Source organism: Camarhynchus parvulus, chromosome 21 (genome assembly GCF_901933205.1).
Source record: "Camarhynchus parvulus chromosome 21, STF_HiC, whole genome shotgun sequence".
Classification (NCBI taxonomy): domain Eukaryota; kingdom Metazoa; phylum Chordata; class Aves; order Passeriformes; family Thraupidae; genus Camarhynchus; species Camarhynchus parvulus.
The window spans coordinates 1,277,968-1,301,599 of NC_044591.1; the positions used below are offsets into that span (position 1 = coordinate 1,277,968).

At 57.1% G+C, this 23,632-nt stretch overlaps 1 protein-coding gene across 4 annotated transcripts in view; it reads left to right on the forward strand.

Moving 5' to 3' along the window:
* The window catches only part of PAX7 (paired box 7), a 145,360-nt gene that overhangs the window by 113,576 nt on the left and 8,152 nt on the right, over positions 1 to 23,632 (forward strand). The gene's annotated exons all lie outside the window — the stretch shown is intronic.

Below are 23,632 nucleotides of genomic sequence, written 5' to 3' on the forward strand. Positions count from 1 at the left end.
CTCTCAGTTTGGTATGAGGTGTGCAGGAGCTTCTCCCTCCTCTCAGGGTTTGGGATGAGGTGCAGGAGCCTCTCCCTCTTTTGGGGTTTGTGGTACAGCAGGAGCCTCTCCCTCCTCTCAGGGTTTGGGGTCTTGGGTTTGGGGTTTGGCTGCTGAGCAGGGGTTTGGTGGTGAGGAACACCTTTGGGTTTATTTGGGAATAACAGCCAGATGTATTTAGGAATAACCCTTCTGAGGGGTGTCTGCAGAACCCCACAATTCCCGGTCAAACCCCACAATTCCCAGTGAGAGCCCCACAATTCCCAGTCAAACCCCACAATTCCCAGTCAGAACCCCACAATTCCCAGTCAGAGCCCCACAATTCCCAGTAAGAATCCCACAGCTCCCAGTGAGAGCCCCACAATTCCCAGTCAGAACCCCAAGATCCCAGTCAGAACCGCACAATTCCCACAACTCCCAGTCAGAATTCCACAATTCCCAGTCAGAGCTGGGCTGTAGGGCTGGGGTTGAGGAGGGTGCAGAGGGAGATTTTGTCCAAAAGGAGCAGAATGGGGCTGAAATGAGATCTTGCCTTTCCCCAAACCTCTCCCTGTCCCATCCGAGGATCTCCTCCCCTGGGATGTTTCTCCTCACGGTGCCACGGGGGAAGGTGCTGATTCCCAGGCCAGGAATTGGGCACGGGGATTTTATCCCATTTAAATGCCAGGCTGGGGCCCTGAGGCTTTGCCAAGGGCCTGTGCTGGCCCCAAACTCCCTCTCTGCAGGAGCTCTGCAGTCCCATGTTTCTGCAGCCGTGGGTTTGTTTCAGTCCTTCGGGGCACTCCCTCCTCCTGTCTGCCCTCAGGCCTTGGGCTGGGTTAGCCAAACCCATGAGAATAATGGGAATTTGGGAATTTTCCCCTTGGAGCTGCCAGGAGCCTGAGGACAGCGACAGGGACCGTCCCTCACAAGGATCGGGAGCCAGGCCCTGGCCTCCGGCTGTCCAGCTCAGGGGATGTCCGGGAGCAAAGGAGCTTTACCTGCTCATCCTGCCCGGGCTGCTCTTCAAGCCCTTACCCCATCTCTTCTTCCATTCCATTTTTCCAAGCCCTTATCCCATCTCCTGATCCATCCCACTTTTCCAATCTCTCATCCCATCTCCTGTTCCATTCTATTCTTCCAAGATCTAATCCCATCTTCTCTTCCATCCCACTTCTCCAAGCTCTTATCCCATCTCCTGTTCCATCCCACTTTTCCAATCTCTCATCCCATCTCCTATTCCATCCTCTTATCCCATCTCCTGTTCCATCCTGTTCTTCCAAGTCTTCATTCCATCTCCCATTCCATTCCACTCATCCAATCTCTTATTCCATCTCCTTTTCTATCCCACTTTTCAAATCTCTCATCCCATCTCCTGTTCCATCCTGCTCTTCCAAGCTTCCTCTTTGAAGCCCTTGTCCCATCTCCTCTTCCAACCTCTTACCCCATCTCCCATTCCATTCCACTTTTCCAATCTCTTATCCTATCTCTGTTCCATCCTCTTATCCCATCTCCTGATACATTCCATTCTTCCAAGTCCTTCCCCTCCAATTCCATCTTTTTCCACCATTCCTCATTCTTCCATCCTGCTCTTCCAATCTCTTATCCCATTTCCTGTTCCAACCTCTTATCTCTTGTTCAACCTCTTCTCTCATCTCCTGTTCCATCCTGCTCTTCCAAGCTCTTATCCCATCTCCTGTTCCATTCCATTTTTCCCGTCTCTCATCCCATCTTCGGTTCCACCCATGGTCCCAGCATCCCTCTCTGTCCTGGCAGGGGCTCCTCAGGCTGTGCTGGCACCGCTCTGGCTGCTCCTGGTGTCACCTTTCCCCCATCCCGGGCTCCTCCTGGGAGGGACAGTGAGCAGCCACACTAAATCCCCTTCCCTGGTCATTCCTGGGTTTTCCAGCCGGCCATGGGGCTGGAACGGCGCCGGCTGCCCCCGGTGGTGACGGGGCTGTGGCTCTGTCCCCTCATGGCCGGGCGGTTCTGCAGTGACCCCTCGGCAGAGGGGCGGTGTGGAGATGATTTTGGGGTGCACAAGGACGGGCGGTTAATCCCCGGGGATGCCCCTGGTTTGGATCTCCCGGGAAATGAGGCCTCTTCCCGCTGATCTCACTGGTCCCACTGATCCCACTGATCCCGCTGATCCCGCTGCCGACCCCAATGCTCCCTGGTGTCCTTCACAGCCAGAGCCAGGCTTGGAGATCAGAGCAATGCAATCCCAGCCCTGGCATGGCCTGGGCCCCCCTGGCACTCCCGGGAGCCTGCAGAGAGGGGAGGGATGGCCATGCCATCCCCATCCCATCCCCATCCCCATCCCCATCCCCATCCCCATCCCATCCCCATCCCCATCCCCATCCCCATCCCCATCCCCATCCCCATCCCCATCCCCATCCCCCCATCCCCATTCCCATCCCCATCCCCATTCCCCCCATTCCCATTCTCATCCCCATTCCCATCCCCATCCCCATGCCATCCCCATCCTCCCATCCCCATCCCCATTCCCATTCCCATTCCCATCCCCATTCCCATTCCCATTCCCACCCATTCCCATCCCCATCCCCATCCCATCCCATCCCCATTCCCATCCCCATCCCCATCCCCATCCCCATCCCATCCCCATCCCCATCCCCATCCCATCCCATCCCCATCCCCCCATCCCCATCCCATCCCCATCCCATCCCCATCCCCCATCCCCATCCCATCCCCATCCCATCCCCACGCCCGGGGGTTCAAAGCCGCTTTTCCCCGCCGATCCCAGGGGCTGGAGCGGCGTCGTTTTCCCGGGATTTGGGGAGGGAAGCAGCGCTGGGAGCGGGCTGAGCTCAGAGCTGCGGCCGGCAGCGCTCGCTGTGGCGGCTCTGGCGCGGATGAAACCGGAGAGGGAGAGAGGGAAGGAGGGAGGGAGGGAGGGGGGACGCGGCCGCGGAGGAGCGAAAGGTCCCCAGCTGGCTGTGAGTGGCATCTGCGCGCGGAGCGCAGCCTCCAGCTGAGAGCTATTTCACTATTTATTTACATGTAATTATTGCTATGAGGTGCAGATATTAACACTGTCAAGAGCAATTTGCCCTGACATTTTTCACTCGCTCTGTTCCCTGACGTTCGGGGCTGGGTGGGATTTTTCCGCTGCCTCTTCTCTCCCGCTCCCTCCTCCCGGCCCCGCTCCGCTGCGGGCACCGCGCTGCTTTAATCCCGCGCCCTTCGCAACTCATTAAACTTTGAAATTTAATTTTGGCCGGGGCTCGGGGAGCGGCTCCCGCCCCTGCCCGGCAGCCGAAGCGTTCCCGGTGCGAACAAACCGAATTTACCGCTGGCCGCGTTTTCAATTGCGAGGCAATCTCGGCCTCAACCTTCGCTGCATCTCAAACACCCCAAAGGTGCTCGAGCGTTCACGGCGGGGACCCTGCGAAAGCAAACGCACAACAGAGATTTTCCCAACCTCTGGCCCACAAACATCACAAAAATCCAAATATTTTCCCAACCTCTGGCCCGAGCAGCACAAAAATCACCTCCCGCCCCCAAACCGGGCTTTGCTTCTGACTTTTTGAGCCCCGTTTTTCCCCTTCTCTGCCTGCCCCAACCACCTGATTGTCGGTGACAATTTAAATTAAGACTTCGGAGCCCTGATTTAATGAGGCGGTTGTGGATGTCATTTAATAAATCCGGGTTGTGCATCGGGGCTGGTTTGCCACGGGGTGCTGGGGACGTGACAGGCACAGCCCAGCACAGCCCGGCGTGTCCCCTCAGCTCGGAGGGGATTTGGCATCCTTTGGCAGCTGACAGGGGATTTGGGATCCTATATCAGCCGGGAGGGGATTTGGGATCCTTCAACAGGGAAGAGGGCATTTGGGATCCTTCAGCAGCCCAGAGGGGATTTGGGATCCTACATCAGCCCAGAGGGGATTTGGGATCCTACTGCAGCCCAGAGGGGATTTGGGATCCTTCTGCAGCCGTAGGGGATTTGGGATCCTTCAGCAGCCGGAGGGGATTGTTCCGTCGCGGGGATTTGGGATCCTTCAGCAGCCGAGAGGGGATTTGGGATCCGTCAGCAGCTGGGAGGGGATTTGGGATCCTTCTGCAGCTGAGAGGGGATTTGGGATCCTACATCAGCCCAGAGGGGATTTGGGATCCTTCTGCAGCTGAGAGGGGATTTGGGATCCTTCAGGAAGAATTTAGGAGCGGGTGACCAGGCCAGGGTGTGTCAGGGCTCCTCTAGGAAGGAGAAAACCCCCCAAATTCTGGGTATTCCTCAGGGCTTGTGCCTGCAGGGGTTTTGGAAGGGATTTTAACGATCCCTCCGTTTTACCCACAGCACTTCCAGCCCCTCTCGTTGTCATTCTTGGGGTTGGACCAGACTTGGCTTTGCAGGGAAAGGTTCAGGAATTTGTGGCTTTCTCCCTCTTTTCTTCTGGATTTGCTTCCTTGGGAAGGGCACAGCCAGCGCCGGGCTCAGGGGAGAAGGGCAGGCCCCGAGGTGTGGAATATTTGGGATTTTGGGGGGTTTGTTCCTCTTTGTGCGCAGGTGACACAAACAAACAGCGAGGGGGGTCCTGCTGTGCACCTAAACCCCATCCCAAAGACAAGGGGATCACCGGGAGGGCCGGGGGTGATGGGGAGACCTAAACGGGATCGTTTCCTTCAACACAGCCTGGAGAGTTTGGGTTTCCCTCTTTGTAAACAAAAGGACAGAAATGATCCTGAGTGAGTCGTTAATTCGTTCATTTCCTCGTGCTTTGCCCCAAATCGCGGCGTTTCGCCTCATTGTGGCCTCTGCCTCGATGTTTGTGTGTGCACGAATCCCTCACTCCACGGATGCCATGGAAAGGCTTTTTCCTCTGGAAGAAAATTCTGTTTATCCTTCCCACAGCGTTCATCCCTCACCTGCCGACCCTTTGTCAACCTTTTCCAGGAGGAGCTGGGATTTAAAGCCAGAGCTTCTCTTTTTGCGGGTTTAAATCGGGGCCCAGCGTGGAAATCCCACATTTTCTGTTCTCAGCTCCTCCTCCCCACCCCATTCCTGAGCGCGGCACTGAAACAAAGCTGATCAAACCTTATCAAACCTTATCAAACCTTATCAGCCTCCTTTACACCTCCCAGGGATGGGCTGAGGGAGACCCCAAACCGCCCCGTGGTCTCAAGCTCTCTTTGCTAGGCTCGGCTTATCCCAAGACTGGCTGGAACGAGCCTGCCAGTATTTGGGATGCTCAAATTCCTACTCCCCAAAAAAACCCAGAGCCAGCTCAAGTTTTAGCCTTTCTTGGGCTCAAATTCTGCCCTTTTTGGGCTCGAGTTTTGGCTTTTCTCAGGCTTGAGGTTTATGTTTTTTGGGCTGGAGGTTTTACATTTTTAGGCTCGAGTTTTGGTCTTTCCTGTGCTCAGGTTTTAGCTTTTTTTGGGCTCGAGTTTTTGCCTTTCTTGGGCTCAAATTTTATGGGTTTTTTTACTCGAGTTTTAGCTTTTATTGGGCTCAAGTCTTGGCCTTCCTTGGGCTCAAGTCTTGGCCTCCCTTGGGCTCAAGTTTTAGCCTTTTTAAGGCTCAAGTTTTATCTTTTATTTGTAGCTTTTATTGGGCTCAAGTCTTGGCCTTCCTTGGGCTCAAGTTTTAACCTTTTGTGGGCTCGAGTTTTGGCCTTCTTGGGTTTGAGTTTTGGCCTTTTTTGGGCTTGAGTTTTGGCCTTTTTTGGCTCGAGTTTTGACCTTTTTGGGCTCGAATTTTGGCCTTTTGGGCTCGAATTTTGGCCTTTCTTGGGCTCGAGTTTTGGCCTTTCTTGGGCCGGTTTTCCTGGGGGCAGGGCCGAGCTGAGCCCTGCCGTTCCTGCTGCTGCTGCTGAGCGCTGTGATCAGCTCAGAGCCCCGGAAAACGGCAGAACATTCCAGAAACGAGGCCGATTCCTGCTCCTGGCAGGACTTTGGGCGGTGTGTGCTGTGTCCTGCCGGGGTGCGGGGTCGCTCCCCCGCGGAAGCTCCGGATTCCCGGTTTTTGTGCGGACAGGAGATTTTTTTTCTCCTCCGCATAATGACCAGGGCAGAATTAATCAGGTGAGGGTTTACTGCCGCTGACCCGCGGGCACCCGCAAAGCCCCGGCAGCAGCTGGTCCATACATTAACTCCGCTCTGCCTTAATCTCGGCTTTAAAACCGGCTCCTAGTGCGGCAGGGACGGGAGCAGGCGGGACACGGAGATTTTCCCAGGATCTCTCAGGTGTAAAGGCTGGCAGGGCTCAGGGCAGGTAAAGCCCGAGCTGGGCTCTGATTTTTTGGGGTTCAGCTCTTCCCCGCAGTCCCAAACCTCGTGCGAAAGCCGCGGCAGCAGCTGGTCCGTACATTAACTCCGCCCTGCCTTAATCTCGGGTTTAAAACCGGCTCGCAGTGAGGCAGGGACGGGAGCAGGCGGGACACGGAGATTGTCCCTGGCAGGGCTCGGGGAGGATAAAAGCCGGGCTGGGCTCTGGTTTTGGGGGGTTCAGCTTTACCCCAGAGCCCCAAACCCCGCGCCAAGGTCCCGGTTCCTCGCTGAGCCGGAAGGTGGGAGAGGAGGTGGGATTGGGATGGAGAGGGGTGGGATTGGGATTGGGATAGAGAGGGGTGGGATTGGGATAGAGAGGGGTGGGATTGGGATAGAGAGGGGTGGGATTGGGATGGGAGCGGGATGAAGGCGGGATTGGGGTGGGATAGAGAGGGATGGGAGCAGGGTGGGATTGGGGTGGGATAGAGAGGGATGGGAGCAGGATGGGATCGGGATCGGGGTGGGATAGAGAGGGATGGGAGCAGGATGGGATCGGGATCGGAGTGGGATAGAGAGGGGTGGGATCGGGATGAAAGCGGGCTGGGAGTAGGATGGGATCGAGGTAGGATCGAGATAGGATCAGGATGAAAACGGGATGGGAGCGGGATAGAGAGGGATGGGATCGGGATTGGGATGGGAGCAGAATGGGATCGAGATGGGATCGAGATAAGATCGGGATGGGATCTGGGGTCGGGATGAAGCGGGATGGGATCGGGGTAGGATCGAGACGGGAGCGGGATGGGCTTGGGATAGAGAGGGATGGGATTGGGATCGGGATGAAAGCGGGGTGGGATCGAGATGGGATCGGGATGGGATCTGGAATCGGGATGAAGCGAGATGGAAGCGGGATAAGATCGAGACGGGATCGAGACGGGAGCGAGCAGGCGGGCCGGGAGCGCGGGCGCTGTCCTGCTGCCGGCAGCGGTGACATGTGCCAGCTGTGCGCTGTGTCCCCCGCTTGTCACTGCCCAGCGCCTGCCACAGCCAATCTGCGTCCTAATCGCCATCAATTAACACGAAACACTTTCGCCCCTCGCTCCCCCCGCCCCCGGCGCGGACACCCGGCCCGGAGCTGGGCATAAAGAGGGAAAGGAGCCCCCCCAGCCCCGACCCTCTCCCCCTTCACTTCCCACTAACTCAGCGCAACCAATTAGGCATCTGACACCCGCGCGGGCTGACAAATTGTTTCTGTCATCTGCTCTCTGTCTTTCATTAAACGGGAGGCGGAGGGGGGCTCGCGAGGGGAGGGGGCGGGAGATGTGATCTCCCATGCTTAGCGAGGCCAGATACATTAATTACAAAACGGCCATTTGCGGCATGAAAATGCATTAATTAAATTTATGCAATCATTATGTTTAAATAGTCATATCTTGGAAATGATCAGCCCTTCCTGAGTCTTCCCTCTCCTCCGCTAAGTATCTCTAATCCCTTTCCCAGCGGTTATCTCGGGATCGGCAGAGCCTTGTGTGCTTTTAAACTTCTGCGGCAGGAGATGCTCCAAAACTCCGCTCGAGCCGCCGGGGGAGCGGCAGCCGCGCTCCTGCCCCTGGCACCGCAGCCAGGACGGGCACGGAGCGAGGATTTGCCGCTTTTTGCAGGTTTTGCACCGAGATATTCTCATAAAAACCTCGTGGCTAGGCCGGGAGTTGTGGGGTTAAGGAATGAAGTGGTCGCGTTGGTGCGGCAGGGCGAGGGATGCGCTGCGGGTCCCGCGCGGTGGATGCGGGGCTGTTTTCCTTGGAAAAGGTTGGATTTCAGTGAGGCAGAGCCCTGGCACAGGCTGAGCTCTGCCCGCCTTCCATCAGGGCATCTTCTTCCCCTCAAAAACAGCTCCTGGCTCCAGGCCATCGATGGCGTCCGTGAGGAAAAAAAAAAAAAAAAAGGTTTAAAAAAGAGGCGTTTTGTCGGTCTGATGATCCACATCGCTCCGTGGTGGCTTTGCTCTGTCATTCTAAAAGATATTTTCATTCGTTGGGTGGCCAAAAATCCAAATTGTGCCCGCAAAGGAGCGGGAAGGGCGGCGAGTGAGGCGTTAACCCGGGAGCTCCTGCTTTTCTCCCCTCTCTGTTCCGAGGCTTCCCCTGTTTGTGATGAGCACACAAATAAAGAATCACCGGGAATTGCGCGGGGTTTGCGCGGCCAGCCCGGGCACGGCAGAGCCGAGATACCCGGGGAGGGATTAATCCCATCCCCTGCTGGAATCAGCACCTCGAGCTGGGCAGGAAAACTGCACCCGAGCGGCTTTGGGAGAGCTGGAGGCGCCGGGGAGGGATCGGATCCAAACCCGAAACCCTGGGCCTTCCCCAGCGCTGCGGGGGAAGGTTCTGTTCTGCTCTTTGTGTGCCTGCGCCGCTTCTAATCAACCCCGCCGGGTTTTATTCCCAAAATCGGCGATTCCTGGTGGGGCAGTGCTCGGTCAGCCGGGAGTGCTCGGATCCCCGAGTTTGGGATTAGGGCCAGGTGGAGTTTGGGGTGAGGGAAGCGAATGGTGCCGGGTTTCTCCCGTCTGGGGGGCAGGGATGAGCTCTGGGGTTTCAGAAATCGCCTCGCGGGGTGCCGGTCCTGCCCAGAGATTCCCTGGGGCTCTCTCAGGATGGACTCGGGGCTGTTGGGACCCGGCACGGCGGGAGCAGCGGCAAACGGGGCACACAAAGGGCTCCTTTTCCCTGCAGCATCCCGGGAATGGGCCTTCCTGGAGAGAAGGGAACAGCCCGGCCAGGGGCAGGGGAGGTGGGGAGCTGGAACATCGGAGCTCCTTCAGCCGGGATTTCAGCGCCGAGCCCGCCTCCTTCCCCGCTGCATCCACCAGGGACGGACGCTTCTGCAGCCTAGAGGGGATTTGGGGTCCTTCAGCAGCCAGGAAGGGATTTGGGATCCTTCAGCAGCTGGGAGGGGATTTGGGATCCTACATCAGCCGAGAGGGGATTTGGGATCCTTCTGCAGCCCAGAAGGGATTTGGGATCCTACATCAGCCCAGAGGGGATTTGGGATCCTTCTGCAGCCGGGAGGGGATTTGGGATCCTTCAGGGAGAATTTAGGAGCGGGTGACCAGGCCAGGGTGTGTCAGGGCTGCTCTTGGAAGGAGAAAACCCCGCAAATTCTGGGTATTCCTCAGGGCTCGTGCCTGCAGGGTTTTTGGAAGGGATTTTAACGATCCCTTTTAAGGATCCCGCGGTGGATGCAGCTCCTTCATCTCCGATTCCCGCTTTTCTGGGAGGCTTTGGAGGCTCACGTTTGCTGGTGTTTCAGCAGCTCCTGAAACCGCAGGAGCAGAGAGGGCGAGACTGCAGGGCTGGGCGCGGCGTTTCCTTGGATTCGGGAGCTGGGATTTTCCTTTGGGTGAAGGAAAAAGAGACCCTGACTTTAAAAATCCAAGCCCCGTGGCAGCCCCAGAAAACCCACCCGGAGCCGAGGCGCTGCCGGGATCCTGCTCAGGCTTTGGGAAGAGAAACCCTCCCCAAAAACCGCCGGGAATGGGGAAAGGGAGAGAGCAGGGAGCGAGCAGGGAGCGAGCAGGGAGCGAGCAGGGAGCGAGCAGGGAGCGAGCAGAGAGCGAGCAGGAGCGAGCAGGGAGCTCGGCGCCGCTGGTTTTGCCTCTCCTCGGGCTGCTCGGTGCTCGGTCCCCGCCGCACTTGCCGGGCCCAGCAGCGCCGTTTCACCGCCGTGACCTCTCCGGGAGCCCCGCGGGCACGGCCGGCCCGAGCGGGGTCTCTTACACCGCGCTTAAGCCGGGCTTAACTGATTACAGCCCTCGATAGATCAGAGAGAGAGCGGGGCAGGCAGAGAGGAGCCCCGGGCAGGGCTGGGGTATTGATGCCGTTTGGGGCTACCTAAAAACAGAGCCAGACAAAATGAAGGGAATAGAATTAAGGGAATGAAATTAAGGGAATAGAACTAAGGGAATGAAATTAAGGGAATAAAAAGCGCTTGTATTTACTGAAGGGTACATCTTGGGCAGACAAAGCACCCCAGGGGCTGCACCCAAAAATGGACCACGGGTCACGGGGTTTTGTGAGTTTTGTGAGGTCACGGGTCGCACTTGCGTAACTTTGGTCCATTTGCATATTGGGGGTTAATCCTCCAATTCCAGCTTCAGCTAATGAAGTCATTCACCCCAAGTTTGCTCCCCCAGCTCCCTTTTGTTTAATCTCTGGGGCCTGAGGCAGTGAGGTGTCCTTGAGTGCCAGGCCTGGAGAGGAATTGCTGTGTGTGCCCCAAACGGGAGAGCAGCAGCTGGCACTGCGTGTGGGGTTTGGAGTTCTGCACTAAAGAACTGCAGGGTTATATTACAAATTACAAACTGCAAATATTACAAATAATAAAGAATATATTAAATGAATATATGAAATCCTGAGGCAGTGAGGTGTCCTTGAGTGCCAGGCCTGGAGAGGAATTGCTGTGTCTGCCCCAAACGGGAGAACAGCAGCTCACACTGTGTATGGAGTTTGGAGTTACACACCAAAGAACTGCAGGGTCACAAATACGTGGAAAATATAAAAACTAAAATCCTGAGGCATCACTATCAGCGTGGAGAGCCCGGAGCAGAGCTGGGGCAGGGCTGGGGTATCAATCAGTGCACAGGGCTATCAATGAGCCCCCGGGGCTATCAGCACACGGAACTATCAGCTCACCGAGCTATCAGCCCACGGGGCTATCAATGATCCCACGAGGGTATCATTCAGCCCACAGGGCTATCAGCACACGGAACTATCAGCTCACCGAGCTATCAGCCCACGGGGAACGAGCCCACAGGGCTATCAGCACACGGAGCAGCCTCGCCCGGGGCCGGGAGCCCCGCGGGGGATTCTTTGTGGTGCAGCTCCTTTGGCGCTGGCAGAGGCTCCCCCGCACTCCCCGGGCCCAGAGCATCCCAGGAAATCTCCTTTGGAAGCTCCATCAGGGGGCCCGGGGGCTGCACTGCCGGGATCGGGATTGGGAATGGAGCGAGGGAGAGGAGGGGCAGGGGAGGAGGGGAAGAGGAGACCTTGCCGTGGATTTGTTTGGGTCTGACTTTGTCAGAGGAATAAGAGAAGTTCCTAAAGCAGCTGGAATTTGCTGAGACCCCTCAGTGCCACAGGTTTTGGGCTGTTTTACGGAGAACCTTGGGTGTGTTTGTTCCTTTCTTGGCATTTTGTATCCCTTACCAAGCCCCCAGAGCTCCTCCTTCCCACAGCGGGTCTGAGCTTACCCAAAAATGGACCCAAAAATGCAGAAAAAAAGCCACAAGCCCGACCCATTCCCAACCCCAAATCTACCCCGAGTCCTTCCATTGGTCTGGAAGTGTTTGGGAATTCCTGTTTTCCATGGTTCTGCCTTCCTCCTTTCTCTCCCAGGCGACTTTGTCCCAAAATTCCACGAGCAAGGATTCGTGTTCCTGCCCCGGATACTCGGGGTGAAGCGTCCCAGAGACGCTTCCCATTCCACCAGGGGGATTTTCCCACCCAGAAAATTTCTCCCTTAAGAAATATTCACTGAGAAATGTGAGGTTAAACATGCAGAGGGTGGAAGCAGCACCAGGATGCAGTTTGCTCGTGGTGACTCAAAAATCGGGAGGCTGGGGCTGCTCCGTTTGCTTGTTAGCATTCAGGAACACATAATCACGGAATGATTCTATGCAGGTGCTTTTATTGAAGAGCTCTGGGTGTCAGGGGTGCACAGAGCCAAATCTGACCCGCCATGGATTCAAGATGAACATGTTTTATATTATATCGTTATATAACTTACATATTAATTATTAAACTTACATCGTTCTATTGTATACATTGATTTCAGCCAAGCATGGGTTTCTCGTGATCCCCCTCAAACCCTTGAGCATAGTTTCTCATGATTCTTTTTATGATTAAACAATAATTATATCTAATTACTAATCAGTCATCACATCTAACAATTATATCGTTTATCATATACTGGTTACACAGGTGCAGTTTTGCATGATCCAGCAAACACAAGGCCTAACATTTCCCAAGGCCTACTACGCCTAACTTTCTTTCTAACTCCCCTGAATATACCACGATTTTAGAAACATTTTATCCCTCTATCATCATGCTGAGCAGCACATCAGGGCAGCTTGGGCTCCATCCTGGGTTTTCTCTATCAAATATCTCAGGATCCCGAGGAAATCAGGGAAATTCTCCAGGGAATAGCAGGGTTTGGTGTCCCAGAGCTCAGTCTGGTGTCCCACGGCAGATTTTGGTGTCCTAGAGCAGAGTTTTATGTCCCAAAGCAGAGTCTGTTATCCCAAAGCCAAGGACCATGGCTCATGTTTAGGAGCAGAGTTTGGTGTCCCAAAGCTGAGTTTGGTGTCCCAAGTCAGCAACAATAGCTTGTGTTTTTGAGCAAAGTTTGGCATCCCAGAGTGGAGATTGGTGTCCCAGAGCTGAGTCTGGTGTCCCACGGCAGATTTTGGTGTCCCAGAGCAGAGTTTTATGTCCCAAAGCAGAGTTTGGTGTCCCAACCCAAGGACCATGGCTCAAGTTTGGGAGCAGAGTTTGGTGTCCCAAAGTAGAGCCTGGTGTCCCAAATCAAGGACTTTGGCTCATGTTTTTGAGTAGATTTTTGTGTCTCAGAGCAGATTTTGGTGTTCTGGAGCAGAGTTTGGTGTCCCAAGTCGGGAACAATGGCCCATGTTTTTGAGCAGAGTTTTGTGTTTGAGAGCATATTTTGGTGTTCCAGAGCAGAGTCTGGTGTCCCAAAGCCAGGGACCATGGCTCAAATTTGGGAGCAGAATTTGATGTCCCAAAGTAGAGCCTGGTGTCCCAAATCAGGGACTTCGGCTCATGTTTTTGAGCAGATTTTTGTGTCTCAGAGCAGATTTCGGTGTCCCAGAGCAGAGTTTGGTGTCCCAAGTCAGGAACAATGGCTTATGGTTTTGAGCAAAGTTTGGCATCTCAGAGCAGAGATTGGTGTCCCAAAGCAGAGTTTGGTGTCCCAAAGCCAAGGACCATGGCTGAAGTTTGGGAGCAGAGTTTGGTGTCCCAAAGCTGAGTCTGGTGTCCCAAGTCAGGGACTGTGGCTCATGTTTTTGAGCAAAGTTTTGTGTTTCAGAGCAGAGTTTGGTGTCCCAACCCGAGGACCATGGCTGGTGTTTTGGAGCAGAGTTTGGTGTCCCAAGTCAGGGACTTTGGCCCATGTTTTTGAGCAGAGTTTTGGTGTCCCAGAGCAGATTTTGGTGTCCCAGAGCAGAGTTTTGTGCCCCAAAGCAGAGTTTGGTGTCCCAACCCGAGGACCACGGCTGGTGTTCTGGAGCAGAGTTTGGTGTCCCAAGTCAGGGACTGTGGCTCATGTTTTGGAGCAGAGTTTGGCATCCCAGAGCAGAGATTGGTGTCCCAGAGCAAAGCCAGGGACCATGGCTCGTGTTTAGGAGCAAAGATTGGTGTCCCAAAGCAGAGTTTGGTGTCCCAAGGATGGCTTGCATTTCAGAGCAGATTTTGGTGTCCCAAAGCAGAGTTTGGTGTCCTAAAGCCAGGGACCATGGCCTGTATTTCAGAGCAGATTTCGGTGTCCCAGAGCAGAGTTTTGTCATTGTAATGGGGTCCAGACCAGGTGACAAGTGACAGAGACTCTCAAGACATTCACAGAAGGCTAATTTCTCTTTATGAAGAAACCCATTGCTTTTTATACCCTAATTTGCTGCAGGTGGACCTAATTGATCCTTTAATTAAAACATCATCACCATTGGCTAATTAAGAAACCACCCTTTGGTAAACAAATCTCCATAACACATTCCACATGTTCACAACACCAGGTGCAGCAGGTTAAGATAAGAATTGTTTATAATTCTTTTCTCTGATCTTCTCACAGATTTTCCCAGAACGACGTTTGGGAAAGTTGTGTTTCTATGGCCAGAGAGAGCTGCTGCCACAGAGTTTGGTGTCCTAAGGACAGGGCCCGTGGCTCATGTTTGTGAGCAGAGTCTGGTGTCCAAGAGCAGATTTTGGTGTCCCAAGGCAGAGTTTGGTGTCCCAAAGCCAGAGACTGCCTCATGTTTCTGAGTGGAGTTTGGTGTTCCAGAGCAGAGTTTGGTGTCCCAAGGCAGGGACTGTGTCTCATGTTTGTGAGCAGAGTTTGGTGTCCCAAAGCAGATTTTGGTGTCCCAGAGCAGATTTTGGTGTCCCAAGGCAGATTTTGGTGTCCCAGAGCAGAGTTTCGTGTCCCAAGGCAGGGACTGTGCCATGTCCCCACACCAAGCAGATTTTAATGCAATTCCCGCTCTTCCCCTCCCTGTCCCACTTCTCCCGTGGGATTTCTCGGAGCCCTCAGGGGACGTTTGACCCCGCGGTGCTCCCGATTCCCGATTCCCTCGTGGGGTCCCCGCCGCTCTCTCCCGGAGCAGCCGCCCCGCTCCCCTCGGGCCGAGCCCTTTGCGCGCAGCTCAGCGCCTTTCTCAGACCTTGTCTGTGATTTGTACATCCCTACAGAAGCAGGGTGCCCAAAACAAGATGCAGTGCTCCCGCTGGAACCTCACCATAGCCCTGAACAATCAGGTAACAACCTCCCACCTCCTCCTCCTCCTCCTCCTCGTGCCTCGCAGCCCCCGCAGCTCCATCGCATCCCCGGCTCCATCCCACCCCCGGCACCTCTCCATCGTCGGTGTGGGGCGGCTTCCCATCCATCCAGTGAGCAGGGCCATTGTAGGGCGCTCATCTCCATGTCACCTGCCGTGTCCCCAGCCCGTCCCCGCGGTGCCCGAGCGTCCCTCGGGGCTCCGGAGCCGCGGGAAGCGCCGCTGTGGGGCCGGGCTTGCTTGGTTGCTGTTTGGGGCCACTCTGGTGTCCTGGGGGTGCAGGAAATGCGGGATTCAGGCACGTCGTGTTCTGTTCCCAGCTCTCCGCTTGTTTTCCAGATGAGATTTGGGGTAGGAAACTGGGATTTTGCAGCAGCAGCTCTGGAGCTGGCCTGAATCAGGAGGAGCTGTGGGGGCTCCTCCACTGCTCCCCTTGCTCCTGGAAGGGAGATGAACACCCAGGGGGACAAGGCTAGGGATCAGCCCTGGGTTTGCCAACCTTGAATCCCCCAAAATCCAAGTGGAGGCTTCGATCACACCCCAGAGAGGCAGGGCTGAGCTCAACATCAGCAAGGTCACCCCGAAGGGAATCGTTGGGCTTGGGAAACACCTGCAGGGTCCTCAAGAGCACCCAAACCCCAGAGCACCTCAGGAGCACCCAAACTCCACCTCAGGGCTCCACTTTGCTCCAAACCCTGCCTGGCGGTGCCGCTGCATGCACAGGGCTGCAGTGAGAGGATCAGGGATTTTCCCGGTGCAGGAAGGGTGAAGCAGCTCCCCAGCAGCAGCTCTGGAGCCAGCCCGGATCAGGAGGAGCCGTGGGGTTGTGGGGGCTCCTCCAGTGCTCCCCTTGCTCCTGGAGGGGGGATGAACACCCAGGGGGACAAGGCCAAGGATCAGCCCTGGGTTTGCCAACCTTGAATCCCCCAAAATCCAAGTGGAGGCTCTGATCACACCCGAGAGAGGCAGGGCTGAGCTCGGCGTCAGCGAGGTCACCCCGAAGGGAATCGTTGGGCTTGGGAAACACCTGCAGGGTCCTCAAGAGCACCCAAACCCCAGAGCACCTCAGGAGCACCCAAACCCCACCTAAGGGCTCCACTTTGCTCCAAACCCTGCCTGGCGGTGCCGCTGCACGCACGGGGCTGCAGTGACAGGATCAGGGATTTTCCCAGTGCAGGAAGGGTGAAGCACCCTCTGGATCTGCAAAGCAAATTTAGGGGGTGCTGGGTTTGGAATGCTGGGATCCAGCTCAGCTGGCTGCGGTGATTTAGAAAATATTCGAAATTAATTGCTTGGTTTTGTGAGTGCAGTGTTAGCGATTGCTACACAAGTCATTTTAGTCCTACCTAGGGGCATATTTGCATATATTTATCCTCCTTTCAAGTGGAGATCTTTGGGGAAAGTGTATTTATCTCCTCCTAACTCTTTCTTCGGCTTTCAGCCGTCCTACAGTCACCTCTTCATTTTGTTCCCATTTAATGTATGTGTGGAATAATCGACTCTTCCTCTTCCCGCCAAGTGGAAATGAATCCACCGAGATCAAAAAGCTTTAATGTGGGGAAGGGTTTTTCCTTCTGCCACGAGCAGGGTGAGAGGGAAAGATGGGCAGGATGGAGCTGGGTCCCCCCAAAACTGCCTGGGAGGGCAGGGCACGACCTGGAGAGGGGCTGGAGCAGCCGGGGGTGGAGGGGACCCCAGGAGCTCCCCCAGGAGGAGCTGGGAGAGTTTTGTCCTCCCTAAATCCCAGGGATCCAGCCGGTTTCCCGGCAGGAGGGTTTGCTGTGCCTGGGGAAGGGAGGTGGGAACAGCCCAGGAGAGATTTCAGCCTCCCCTGCAGGGAATTTCCTGGGGCTCCTTGCCTGGTGTGGCCCCAAAAAGTGCAACGGATCCCATTCATTGCCAGCCAGGGAGGATTGTCCCCATTTGTCCCCATTCCCGGGAGAGCAGCACCACAGCCCCAGGAATCACAGTGCCAGGAGCCCTTTCGGGGTGTCCCTGGTGTGTCCCCACATGTTTCCCTGGGTGTGCCCCTGGCGTGTCCCTGGTGTGTCCCCAGATGTGTCCCTAGATGTGTCCCTGGTGTGTCCCTGGATGTCCCTAGGTGTGTTCCCAGATGTGTCCCTGGATATGTCTATGGATGTCCCTAGGTGTGTCCATGGATGTCCCTAGGTGTGGCCATGGATGTGTCCCTAGGTGTCGCCTGGATGTGTCCCTGGATGTGTCCCTGGATGTGTCCCTGGATGTGTCCCTGGATGTGTCCCTGGATGTCCCTGGATGTGTCCAGGAGCTGACAGGGATCATCTGGGGATCCTGGGGAGCTTCCGGGACAAGGCAGGAGCTGTGGTCACTCTGGGGATGTCCCACAGGGAAGGAGCTGTGGTCACTCTGGGGATGTCCTGTAGGACAGGGGCTGTGGTCACTCCAGGATGTCCCAGAGGGCAGGGGCTGTGGTCACTCCAGGATGTCCCACAGGGCAGGGGCTGTGGTCACTCCAGGATATTCCATAGGGAAGGAGGTGTTGTCACTCTGGGGTTGTCCCACAGTGAAGGAGCTGTGGTCACTCTGGGGATGTTTTAGGGCAGGAGCTGTGGTCATTCTGGAGATGTCCCACAGGGAAGGAGCTGTGGTCACTCCAGGATATCCCACAGGGAAGGAGCTGTGGTCACTCTGGGGATGTTTTAGGGCAGGAGCTGTGGTCACTCCGGGGCTGTCCCATGGTGAAGGAGCCGTGGTCACTCCAGGATGTCCCACGGTGGAGGAGCCATGGTCACTCTGGTCCCAGGGGTGAGGTGTCACTCCAGGATGTCCCAGGGTGAAGGAGCCGTGGTCACTCTGGGGCTGTCCCAGGGTGAAGGAGCTGTGGTCACTCAGGATGTCCAGGGAAGGAGCGTGGTCTCCAGGAGTCAGTTGGAGCGTGGTACTGGGGTGTCAGGTGGTGGTCCTGGGGCGTCCAGGGTGGGCTGTCAGGGAGGTGTGGACTGAGGGTGAAGGAGGCTCCAGGATGTGGGTGGGGCTGTCCCAGGGAGCCGTGGTACTCTGGGGTGTCGTAAGTGCCGGGGCTGTCAGGTGAAGGAGCCGTGGTCACTCTGGGGCTGTCCCAGGGTGAAGGAGCTGTGGTCACTCCAGGATGTCCCAGGGTGAAGGAGCCGTGGTCACTCCAGGATGTCCCACAGTGAAGGAGCCGTGGTCATTCTGGGGCTGTCCCAGGGTGAAGGAGCCGTGGTCACTCTGGGGCTGTCCCAGGGTGAAGGGAGCCGTGGTCACTCTGGGGCTGTCCCACAGAGCAGGAGCCGTGGTCACTCTGGGGCTGTCCTGTGGCTCTCAGCAGCCACCACGGAGCATCCCCGGCTCTGCCAGGGCCAGGCTGGCAGCAGACCCGGCTGCTGCCCTGCCCTTGTCCCTGTGTTATCTGTCCCCATCACTCGGGTCCCCCGCGGCCCCCTGCGCCCCAAAAGCAGCTCCTGACTGCCCAGCTGGAAGGCCCTAATTGCGCTTCCCTCCCCAGAGCCGCTCCTTTATCATAAAGGGTGCACATTTCCCCCGCTGCGGCTTCAGCGGCCACAGGCCCCGAGGGCCAGCTCAGAGATGGAGGGAATTAATTACATTTTTTTAACTCCCCTCCTTTTATAGCAGGGGAGAGAGCGACGAAACGTCCCGGGGGGAGCTGCTGAGGAGGGTGGGGAGGGAGGGAGCAGCGGCAGGAGGTGAGGGGGGAGCTGCTGCTTTCATCCAGGAGGGTCTTTGTGCGCCAGCCCCACACGCCAGGAGCTCTCCCCGCTCATCCCTACCCCAGGAAAGACAGGGATGAGGCCTCAGGCAAGACTCAGCCCTAAATGCGAGCCCAAGGATGGATTTGGGCCAGGGGAAGGGAGAGGATGACGATGGGAGTCCTGCTGTCAGTCCCGCTGACGGACAGCGAGCAGATCCCGCTGCAGATAAAGCCCGGCAGATGTGGAGCGGGCATTGATTTTTAGTCAGGGACGATAATGCACCAAGAAGTCATAAATTAGAAGGCAGCAAGGTCAGGGAGGGAAGGGAGAAGGACTTTGCATTCTTGAGGAGGGGATCCAGAGTTCAAAAGTGGCCTGGAAAATGAGTTTCTGCAGCTGGGAGGAGAAGGCTGGGGACGCGGGCCCGGGAGGCTCTGCAGGGTTTGCTGTGCTGGGTGGAAAAGGGAATGGGAACCTCTCAATATTCCAAAGCCCTTCGTGTCCTGGGCTGGGAAAGGGCCCTCTCTTCGCTTCCCCTGTGCACAGCTCAGGCTCAGCCCCACCCCCTCAGCCTGGAAGCTGTGCCGGCTCAGCCGTCGAGCTCAGCCCCAAATCCCCCTCAGCCTGTCCTGGAAGGGAATTCTCAGCCCCAAATCCCCCTCAGCCTGTCCGGGAAGGGAATTCTCAGCCCCAAATCCCCCTCAGCCTGTCCAGGAAGGGAATTCTTGGCCCCAAATCCCCCTCAGCCTGTCCTGGAAGGGAATTCTCAGCCCCAAATCCCCCTCAGCCTGTCCTGGAAGGGAATTATCAGCCCCAAATCCCCCTCAGCCCATCCAGGAAGGGAATTCTCACCCCAAATCCCCCTCAGCCTGTCCAGGAAGGGAATTCTCACCCCAAATCCCCCTCAGCATGTCCAGGAAGGGAATCATCAGCCCCAAATCCCCCTCAGCCTGTCCAGGAAGGGAATTCTCAGCCCCAAATCCCCCTCAGCCCATCCAGGAAGGGAACCCCAAATCCCTCAGCCCGTCCAGGAAGGAATCACCCCAAACTGTCCTGGAAGGGAATTCTCAGCTCCAAATCCCCCTCAGCCCATCCAGGAAGGGAATTCTCAGCCCCAAATCCCCCTCAGCCTGTCCTGGAAGGGAATTCTTGGCCCCAAATTCTTCTCAGCCCATCCAGGAAGGGAATTCTCAGCCCAAATCCCCCTCAGCCTGGCTGGAAGGGAATTCTCACCCCAAATCCCCCTCAGCGTGTCCAGGAAGGGCAGGGGCTTCCCGGCCCCAAATTCTTCTCAGTCTGTCCAGGAAGGGGCTTCTCCACCCCAGATCCCCCTCAGCCTGTCTGGGAAGAAGATTCTCAGCCCCAAATCCCCCTCAGCCCATCCAGGAAGAGGAATCCCAGCCCCAAATTCCCTTCAGCCTGTCCAAGGGGCTTCCCCTGGTCAGCGTTCTTGGAGATGGACTGGAGAGTTTGGGGGCTCAGCTGAGCTGCCAGGGTCCCCTTGGCCACCCCAAATCCCTGGGAACATCCGGCTGGGATGAATCCCTGGTCCCAGAGGCAGCCATTCCCCATCCCAGCAGGGCTGGGAGGGAATCCCGGTGTCATGATGGGTTCCCAGAGGGAAATTCATCCCCCTGAGCTGTCCCTCGGCGGGGCAGTGTCCCTGCAGGGATCCCGCAGGGAAAGCAGGAATTGGAATTCCACAGAGGCTGGGAGTGAATCCTGATGTCCTGATGGATTCCCAGAGGGAAATTCAGCCCTTCCTGTCCCCCTTCGGGTCGGGCCGAGCTGTCTGTCGTCAGGGCAATATCCCTGCAAGGATCCTGCAGGGAGAGCAGGAATTGGAATTCCACAGGGCTGGGAGAAAATCCCGGCATCGTGATGGATTCCCAGGGGGAAATTCATCCCCCTGAGCTGTCCCTCGGTGGGGCAGTGTCCCTGCAGAAGTTCCAGGGAACTCACAGGGATGGGAGTGAATCCCGGTGTCCTGATGGATTCCCAGAGGGAAATTCATCCCCCTGAGCTGTCCCTCGGTAGGGCCAGTGTCCCTGCAGGGATCCCACAGGGAGAACAGGAATTGGAACAGGGCTGGGAGCGAGTCCCGGTGTCCTGATGGATTCCCAGAGGGAAATTCGGTCCCCTGAGCTGTCTCTCAGCAGGGGAACGTGCAGGGTTCCCGAGGGGAGCAGGAATTGGGAACTCTGCAGCCATGGGACTGAATCCTGGTGTCCCGATGTTCCCCTGTGGAATGCAAGAGGGAAATCCAGCCTTTCCTGTCCCCTTCGGGCTGGGCTGAGCTGTCCCTCGGCAGGGCAATATTCCTGCAAGGATCCTGCAGGGAGAGCAGGAATTGGAATTCCACAGGGCTGGGAGCGAATCCTGGTGTCCTGATGGATTCCCAGGGGGAAATTCAGCCCCTGAGCTGTCCCTCGGCAGGGCAGTGTCCCTGCAGAGGTTCCAGGGAACTCACAGGGGTGGGAGGGAATCCTGGTGTCCTGGTGGATTCCCAGAGGGAAATTCAGCCCTTCCTGTTCCCTTTCAGGCTGAGCTGTCCCTTGGCAGGGCAGTGTCCCTGCAGGGATCCCACGGGGAGAACAGGAATTGGAACAGGGCTGGGAGAAAATCCCGGTGTCCTGATGGATTCCCAGAGGGAAATTCACCCCGCTGAGCTGTCCCTCGGTGGGGCAGTGTCCCTGCAGGGATCCTGGAGGGGGAGCAGGGACCGAGAGCTCTGCAGGGCTGGGAGCGAATCCCGGTGTCCTGATGGATTCCCAGAGGGAAATTCATCCCCCTGAGCTGTCCCTCGGCAGGGCAGTGTCCCTGCAGGGATCCCGAGGGGAAGCAGGGACCAGGGAGATCTCCCAGTCCGGGGCTGCTGGAGCCAAGGCCGGCCTGGAGAGGCCCCAGGGGCAGAGCTGAGCTCAGGCACCGCTCCTGATTCCCACCAATTAAAGCCAATTCCTTTTTTTTTTCGCGGGATTTGTGGAAGCATCTGCCCCGCCGCCTGAATTTGGAGTGTGAATCTGGGTTTCATTTGCCAGCCTTGCTTTACATCCCCCTTTTTTTTTTCCTAAGAGGAAGTGTTAATGTGGCTCTCCCCGCCTTGGGGAGCCTCGGGTTCTTTTCTCGGGGTAATCAGGAGCAGCTGGGGCCGGGCGGGAGCGGAGCAGCACAAACCCCGCAGCGCCCTGAGCGGTGCCTGAAATCCCCTGCGCACCTGCGGGGCTGGGCTGGGCAGCGCTGCCGGGCCTGGACAGCTCAGCGAGGGCGAGGAGAGCGGGCAGAGCTTCCAGAAATAACTCACAGCCCCCGTGTCCACGTTTTCCGCGCGTTTGTTGTTTTAAGCAGCGGATTCTGATCGCGGATTCACTCCAGCCGTGCCCGGGGCTCTGTGTGAGGGTCCTGCGTGTCCCTCAGGGCACAGCCCCAGCTCCTGCAGCCTGGAGCTCTCCGTGAACCCAGGGGATTGGGGCTGAACCACATCGGTTTGTGGGCTTTAGGAGAGAGCCCGCAAATAACTCTGCAGCTGGGAGAGCCCCCGGGCTGCCCTTCTGTGATTTCCCCACTCTGCAGAGCCTGGGGGGGTCCGTGTGGCACCCCCAGGCCAGCTCAGCACCCCAGGCCTGGATTAACCCGCCCTCCTGGGTGTTAAATGCACTTTCCCCTCTTCAGCCCCGGTCCTTGGGCTGGGGAGCCCCACGGGGAGGTTTTTAGGGCTGAACATTCGCATGGCCGCACCTCGGGGTTTAATCCCTGCCCGAGGCTCGGGAGAGCCGATCCCGGCTCTGCTAAACTCGATCGAGGCTCGGCTGAGCTCGGTGTGGGGGCAGCTGAGCCTGAGTTTAACTTCGGGGGAGCAGCAGAGGGGTCTGAGCTCGGTGCAGGGTGGAAAGCCTGGAGGAGGAGGGAGGAGGGGTCAGTGAGGCAGGGAAGGGGGATGGGGGAATGAGCAATGGATGGCGGGGATAAGGAGCCAGGATGGGGGGAATGAGCAATGGATGGGGGATAACGAGCTCGGGATGGGGGGAATGAGCAATGGATGGGGGGAAATGAGACTGGAATGGGGGGAATGAGGCAGGGATGGGGGAAGGAGCCCGGGATGGAAGGAATGAACCATAGATGAGGGCAACGAGCCAGGGATGTGGGGAAAAGATCCCTGGATTGAGGGGAACGAGCCAGGGATAGGAGGGAACCAGCCAGGGATGGGGAGGAATGAGCCTGGGTTGGGGGGGGAATGAGCCAAGGCTGGGGAGGAACGAGACATGGATGGGAGTAGGGATGGGGGAACGAGCCAGGGATGGGGGTGAATGAGCCAGGGATAGGGGGAATGAGCCAGGGTTGGGGGAAGGAGCCAGAGATAGGGGAGAAAGAGCTCGGGATGGGGGGGGGAATGAGCAATGGATGGGGGATAACAAGCCTGGGGCAAGGGGGAACGAGACTGGGATGGGGAACAATGAGCCTGGGACTTGGGGGAATGAGCCAGGGATGGGGGGGAAGGAGACTGGGATGGGGGGAAACGAGCCCAGGATGGGGGGAGGAATGAGCTAGGGATGGGAGGAAAGAGCCTGGGATGGGGGGAATGAGTCCGAGGGTTGGGGGGGAACGAGCCCTGGATGGGGGGCAAGGGGCCATGGATAGGGGGAACGAGCCTGGGATGGGGGGGAATGAGACTGGGATGGGGGGGAACGACTCTGGGATGGGGGAGAATGAGCCTGGAATGGGGGGAACGAGTCAGGGATGGGGAGAACAGGCCAGAGACGGGGGAAAATGAGGGATGACGGAAAATGAGCCAGGGATGGGGGGAAGAAGAGCCAGGGATGGGGGAAGAAGAACCCGGACTGGGGGGAACGAGCCAGAGATAGGGGGGAAAAGCTTGGGACGGGGGGGACGAGCCATGGGTGGGGGGAATGAGCCCTTCCCTGGCTCAAACCTCGCTCCCGTGCCCCAGCCCAGCGCCGCGCTCGGGGTTAGATGGATTTTCCAGGGTTTTACCCAACCCCCTCCACCCCCCGCTGCCGAGCTGCCCTCGCGGAGCGGAGCCGGGAGGGGATTTTCCATGCAGGCAAAGCGTCTTTGCAGCTCTGCCGAGCCCTTCCGGGGGGAGGAGGAGATG